Below are 7,795 nucleotides of genomic sequence, written 5' to 3' on the forward strand. Positions count from 1 at the left end.
TGGCATCCACTTCCTGAACAACATGCTCTGGAAACTCTAGGAACTTTGATAAATGATGATAGTTAGAGAAAGGCTTCAGGCCTTTTGTTCACAGGGTCGCTATGAGTCATGCCCGACTAGATGGCAGTCAATGACAAAAACAACAATGTATTTCCAGTATTATCTCTACCAATGTTCCTTTGTTACTCATAAGTTTTTTTGTTGCTTTTTTTTTTTAAGTCCTGTTATTTCAGAAGTGGTTGGCAAATCTTGTTTCCTACTCTACGTTAGTCTGGATGCTCTGGTGAAATCTGAACCTTGCTGGTATTTGAAATAACTATGGCTGAGCACAGATGGCCTAGGCCAAAACCAGCTGCTCCATGAAACAAGGATGGAAAATCTATTCCCGTGATGTTAACTGACTTTGAAAATCTGTCAGGGGGTCAACTATGGGAAGAGGTGGGGGTTTCTGACTTAATGGTACACAACAACAACTGCTACTATGATTGTTGATTGTGGTTCTAAGTAAAATGAAATTGTTGAAATACAATGACATAGTTTCCAACATAACAGTAACATTTATATCACCGAGTACAGAAAACTGCCAGACAAGTGCTGTACCTGTGAAAGCAAACTCTAAACAAGCAAGCATTCACATGCATACACTATAATAAAAGTAGCAGTACAGAAGAAGGCACTCCTCTAGTTCAGCCAGCTGTTGGATGAGTTCTGTACCTACAAAAGCAAACCATAAAACCAGCAAACGTATAAATATAATAAAATAAAAAATAAAATATAAAAAATAGTTGCCTAATATATATAATTACTGCAATTTAAATTGCATATGAGTAATTAATGTTCTGTTCCACAATCAGCCTCAATGCTTGGTTAGACAGCTGATAATGAGTCCTGTGTTGTCTCTTTCTATAGATAAAACCAATTTGATACTTGCATATTCCTTTAGGTAAGACCATGTATATAATTGTCATTTATGTTATTCTGGTTTTCTGTAAAAAGGTCTGAGCAATGAATAAATTATTGATTGGGAAAAAATAAATATAATAAAATAAACATGCAAGCTATGAAAAAAGAGGATAAACTGTATATAAACCCAGAAGCTGTTGTCTGAAGAACAAGAGAACACTGCATGGATAAAAATCAGAAAACATGTGTGTTAATACTGTGTTCTTTCTACATAACTATTGAACCTGTATTCAACAGAAATTAATTGAGAAGCTGAACTATTTAAAGAAGAATGAAACGTGGGAACTGGAGGAAGATTCATCTCCAGTCTATGTTATGCAGAGGATGCAACTTTGTTTGCAGAAAGTGAAGAGATCCTGTAACAATTGCTGCAGAAGATGAAAGAGCGCAGCATTCCACATGGGTTACATGTCAACATCAAAGAAACAAAAATCCTCACAACTCTACCAATAGGCAACATCGTGATTGATAGAGAATAGATTTAAGTTATCAATTATTTTATTTTACTTGGATTCAAAATCAACACCCAAGGTAACAGCAGTTAAGAAAGAAAAAGATGTGTTGCAACAATGAATGAATGAATTCCAAAATCTCTGTAGATGTTCATTGAAATGAAAAATAAATTAAAAAAAAAAAAAGATGTGTTGCAGTGAAAAAATCGGTTGTCAAGGACCTCTCTAAAGTACTGTAGAGTAAGGACGTCAGTTTAAAGACTAAATTACATCTCTACCGGCGGGCACCGACGTCAGGATGTCACACAGGAAGTTCTCAGCCCCCAGGCACGGATCCCTGGGCTTCCTGCCTCGAAAACGCAGCAGCCGGCACCGCAGGAAGGTGAAGAGCTTCCCCAAGGATGACGCCACCAAGCCCCTGCACCTCACGGCCTTCCTGGGCTACAAGGCCGGCATGACACACATCGTGTGGGAGGTGGAAAGGCTGGGATCCAAGGTGAACAAGAAGGAAGTGGTGGAGGTGGTGACGATTGTGGAGGCGCCCCCCATGGTGATTGTGGGCACCTTGGGTTACGTGGAAACCCCTCGCGGCCTCTGCACCTTCAAGACTGTCTTTGCAGAGCACAGCAGTGATGAATGCAAACGGCGCTTCTACAAGAACTGGCACAGGTCTACGAAGAAGGCTTTTACCAAGTACTGCAAGAAATGGCAGGATGAGGATGGCAAGAAGCTGTTAGAAAAGGACTTCAGCAGCATGAAGAAGTACTGCCAGGTCATCCGGGCCATCGCCCACACCCAGATGCGCCTGCTTCCTTTGCGCCAGAGGAAGGCTCACCTGATGGATATCCAGGTGAATGGGGGCACAGTGGCTGAGAAGCTGGACTGGGCTCGCGAGAAGCTGGAGCAGCAGGTGACAGTGAGCCAGGTGTTCAGCCAGGACGAGATGATCGATGTCATCGGAGTGACCGAGGGAAAGGGTTACAAAGGGATCACCAGCCGCTGGCACACCAAGAAGCTACCCCGCAAGACCCACAGAGGCTGCGCAAGGTTGCCTGTATTGAGGCCTAGCATCCTGCCCGAGTGGCCTTCTCTGTGGCCCGTGCTGGGCAGAAGGGCTACCTTCACCGCACGGAGATCAACGAGAAAATCTACAAGATTGGCCAAGGCTACTTTATCAAGGACGGCAAGCTGATCAAAAACAATGCCTCCACTGACTACGATCTCTCAGACAAGAGCATCAATCCTCTGGGTGACTTTGTCCACTATGGTGAAGTGACCAACGACTTTGTTATGCTGAAAGGCTGTGTGGTGGGGATCAAGAAGCGAGTGCTGACTCTCTGCAAGTCCTTGCTGGTGCAGACCAAACGCCGCGCTCTGGAGAAGATTGATCTCAAGTTCATCGACACCACCTCCAAGTTTGGCCAGGGCCGTTTCCAGACAATGGAGGAGAAGAAGGCCTTCATGCGACCACTTAAGAAAGACCTCATTGCAAAAGAAGAAGGTGCCTAATGTCAGTACTAGATGGAGGGGTCACAATGAAAAATTATTTTCCAGTGGAAAAAAGAAGACTTAATTGCCCTTGATCCAAGCTATAGTATTTTGAGTTGTTTCATACACATTTGAAAGTGGGCTCATGACTAACGATGAGAGAAAAATTGATATATTTGAATGGTGACATTGGAGAACAATGCCGAATATCCTATTGACTATCAAGAGAACAAACAAATCTTAGAAGGAGTGCAAAGAAGATGTTCCTTAGAGGTAAGATGGTGAAATTGTCTCTCATACTTTGGGAATGTTTTCAGCAGGGGCCAGTGTTTGGAAAAAGACATTGTTGTTGTTATGTGTCGTCGAGTCATCTGCGACTCATAGCCACCCCATGTACAACAGCCCTAAACCCTGCTATATCCGGTGCCAACAGCATTGCCTCTGACACACCGATCCCAATTACCCCAGTCACTGAATCAATCCACCTCATAGAGGGTCTTCCCCTCTTGCGCTGTCCCTCCACCCTACCAAGCATGATGTCCCTCTCCAGGGACCTGTCCCTCCTTACAATATGTCCAAAGAATGTCAGATGAAGCCCCAGAATCCTTGCCTCCAAGGAATAGCCTGTTTTAACCCTCTCTAGGATGAATCTGCTTGTTTTCTTGGCAGTCCAGGGTACATTCAATACTCTTCTCCAGCACCACAGCTCAAAGGTGTCAATTCTCCTTCTATTCTCCCTAGTCATTGTCCAACTCTCTGATGCATAACAGGTGATTGCAAAGACCATGGCCTGTATCAGGCACACCTTTGTCTCCAGAGAGACACCGTTGCTCTAGATTATTTATGCTGGGAAAACTGGAGGGTCAGAGAGGGAGAGGAAGACCTTCAACAAGATAAATTGACACAGTGGCCTCACAATGGACTCAAACATACCAGAGATGATAAGGTTGGCACCAGATAGGGCAAACTTAGAACTCTTCTTCATAGGGTTTCTGAGAGTGGAAGTTGACTCAATGGCAACTAAAACCCACAACAATTATGTATGTATCAGAAGGCAACAATGATTTGGTGACAACATTCTCTTCTTCCATCTAGGGGGACAAGAGTAAATTATACGTGAGACCAGGATCAATTTTTAGGGGGACCAGGATCAATTCTTAGTTAACACATCTCATGGCCACCCACCATTTATCCTGTATGTTGTTATACTATACTGAACAAGTTTTAATGGAACTTTCAGATTAGGAAGACAGACTTGAAAAGCTTCTTCACAAAATCAGCTAAGGGAGACTTTAGGCTCCATAATAGTGTAATCTTGACTGTGTGGATCACAACAAGCTATGGCTGACTCTGAGAAGAATGGGAATCCCAGAACATTTGATTGTGCTAATGCGAAACCTATACTTGGACCAGGAGGCAGTCATCAGAACAGAGCAGGGAGACACTGGATGGTTCAAATTCAAGAAGGGGGTCCGTTAGGGATGTATTTTGTCTCCATACCTTTTCAATCTGTATGCAGAACAGATCATCCGAGACGCTGGGCTATACGAAGAGGAATGTGGCATCAGGATTGGTGGAAGAGTCATCAACAACCTGCATTATGCAGATGACACAACCCTGCTTGCTGAAACTGAGAAGGACCTGAAGCGCTTGCTGCAGAAGGTCAAGGACTGCAGCCTCCTATATGGATTGAAGCTCAACATCAAGAAAACGAAGATTCTCACCACTGGGCCAATTGGCAGCATCAGCATGGATGGTGAAGAGATTGAGATAGTAAACAGTTTTAGTTTACTTGGTTCCACAATCAACACTCTTGGTAACAGCAGCCAGGAAATCAAGAGACAAATTGCATTGGGAAAGTCAGCTGTGAGGAACATCTCAAGAGTACTGAAGAGCAATGACATCAGGCTGAAGACTAAGGTGCACCTGATCCGGGCTATAGTCTTTGCAATTACATGCTATGCATCGGAGAGTCGGACAGTGAATAGGGATGATAGAAAGAGAATTGATGCCTTTGAGCTGTGGTACTGCAGAAGAGTGTTGAATATACCATGGACTGGTAGGATGCCAGAATGCTCCTTGGAGTCAAGGATTATGAAGCTTCGTCTGACATACTTTGGGCATGTTGCAAGGAGGGACTGGTCCTTGGAGAGGGACATGATGTTTGGCAGAGTGGAAGGGCGGTGAAGGAGAGGAAGACCTTCAATGAGATGGATTGATTTTGTGCCTGGAGCGGTGGGAATAAGTGTGTTTGAGATGGCTAGGTTGGCACAGGATAGAATGGCATTTAGAGCTCTTGTACATAGGGTCACTATGAGTCGCAAATGACTCGATGGCACATAACAACAACAACAACAATAGTGTAATACATAACTGTTCATGGGGGTGGGGCAGGACTGCAGAGCATTTTATTTTATTGTAGTTTGGGTTGCTATGAATCGTAGGCTGACTGTATGACATCTAACATCATTTAACTGCATGGCCTGGTAAGCCCCTGAAAACATGGATTACCGGTGCTCCTGTCACTCTGTACTCCTAAGCACATAGTCATGCCACCTGCTTCTAGCCGTCAGCCATTGGGCATTGCTCTGGATGAGTTTTGCCAACCGCAAATTTTACCAGGCACTCTGGACACTGCTCTTTCCCTGACTCACACAAGATTCAAAAGATCTGAATGAGTATTCAATAGTGGACTAATCTAAAGTCCAAACCAAATTCCCTGCCATCAGCTTGATTCCAACTCCTTTCAACCCTTCAGCACAGCATAAGGCTTTCTGATGACATATACAATGCAGTCACATCTTTTCCCCACAGAACAGCTCATGGTTCTGAATAGCTGAACTTTCGGGTTAGCAACAGAGACCTTGAACCACTGTTGAAGGTCTCTTTAAGTATCTGGCTAGAGAGAGACTATCACCACCTATCATTGATGGTTTATGTGTATTAATATCCAATAATGGTTTTTATTGAAATTGGCTCTACTAATTAGTTGTGGTTTGGTTTATTTTTTTTAATTGTGGCAATGCTATCCAATTAAAACAAACCCACAAATTATCTATAGCTCACTACAATCAGCATGCAAATTTTACTTATGTCTTTGAGTTGCCAATTGCTCAAGTAAGCTTTGATAGGACTAGCTGGTCTTGTGGGCTATAGGTCACACTCAGATTATTTCATGTATCTTCTCACTCTGGAATTCTCATTTACTCTTTGAACAGTCTTATCATGGAGATGACAGAAACATGAGTGTGGCCACGAACGATGCCTAGTTACATGGCTCAATCACTGACAGCCACAGCACACCACGACAAGGGGAGAGAGGACAGGAATCTTCAGAGAAAACTAATGCAATCTTTCATCTTTTTCTGATGGGCTTTTTCTTTATGCTCGTACTCCACATGAATATAGGGAAGGCATCAGAAAAATTCCTTTGATAAATACCATTATTTTTCATGTCAGAGCTACTTCTTTAGCCTGAGACACGAAGCTTTGTAACTGAGTCAAATCATGTATTTGTTCTTCTCTTAAGATATGTATTTTTCTTTCAGAAAACTCTCAAGTCAAGAGATGCCCAGCAGATCCACTCTCTTGTCCACTAGAGAGGCTCACGCTTGTTTGAAGCCAATAGAATACATTCTTAGGCTCAAGCTAAGGAGGCCTTTGGTCCCTGTGACATATGTAAATTTATTTTTGTAAAGAGATTAGACTCTACAGAAAATGGCTATAAAGCAACTGATGTTTTTCCTTATCTGCATCATTTGATTTTCTTTTCTACTCCTTGGATTAAAAAAATAGAATAAAAACAAAGCAAGTAAGTGTCATTGGGATGGAATTGTTGTAGTTGTGTTATGTGCCATTGAGTAACCCATAGCAACTCTGTGTACAACAGCTCTGAAGCCTGCCCTGTCCTGTCTCCCTGACAGGGCTGCTCCTTGGAGGCAAGGATTCTGAAGCTTCATCTGACGTACTTTGGTCATGTTGTAAGGAGAGATCGATCCTTGGAGAAGGACATCATGCTTGGGAGGGTGGAGGGCAGGCACAGGAGGGGAAGGCCCTCTAGGAGGTGGATTGATTCAGTGACTGGGGTAATCAGGATGGGTGTGTTAGAGACAGTGATACTGGCACAGGACAGAGCAGAGTTGTACATAGATAGGGTTGCTATGAGTCGCAAACGACTCAACGGCACATAACAACAACAACAATTCATTGTTCAGCTCTCCGATGCATAGCAAGTAAATACAAAGACCATGGCCTGGATCCGGTGTACCTTAGTCTCCAGACTGACACTGCTGCTCTTCAGTACTCTGGAGATTTCCCTGATAGCAGACTTGCCCAATGCATTTCATCTTTTGATCTTCTGGCTTCTGGTAGTAAGTGTTGATTATGGAGCTAAGCAAGCTGAAGGTGTTAATAATCTCAATCTTGTAACCATTTATCATGATGCTGTCAATTGGCCCATTGGTGAGAATCTTTGTTTTCCTGATGTTGATCTTCAGAAATAGTTACCTCTATTTTTAGAATTGTTTTTAAGCTTGAGTACGCTATAAACATACCTAACAACATGTTTCAGATGTTAGCCTGCTACTTTCCAATTTCATCTATCTTTCCTACCTGGGGCCTGCACTTCACTTACTAGGCTGCCTTTGACCTTCTAGGTCTGGAAGAGGCAATGAAGAGCGGCAATTATAGGCCATCAGGTCCACATGTGACTGGTATTATGGACTTATGTACATTTGTCACTGGTTTCTCTTAGAGACTGTAGTTGCTTGAAAACGTTGTTTTGTTTTTTATTCTCTTCTATAGTTTTCTGTGAACATCTTGCTGGTTTTTGTTTCTTCTTCTGGTTTGGTTTTTTGTTTTTTTGTGGGTTTTGGTGGTTTTTTTTTTTTTTT

The 7,795-nt window shown here is 42.8% G+C and overlaps 1 pseudogene; it reads left to right on the forward strand.

Moving 5' to 3' along the window:
• Positions 1 to 1,713: 1,713 nt before the first annotated feature.
• Positions 1,714 to 2,924, forward strand: LOC102875034 (annotated as a pseudogene).
• Positions 2,925 to 7,795: the final 4,871 nt, after the last annotated feature.

This window comes from Elephantulus edwardii, unplaced genomic scaffold (assembly GCF_000299155.1).
Source record: "Elephantulus edwardii isolate Elephantulus edwardi_28Jun2011 unplaced genomic scaffold, EleEdw1.0 scaffold00158, whole genome shotgun sequence".
NCBI classification, from domain to species: domain Eukaryota; kingdom Metazoa; phylum Chordata; class Mammalia; order Macroscelidea; family Macroscelididae; genus Elephantulus; species Elephantulus edwardii.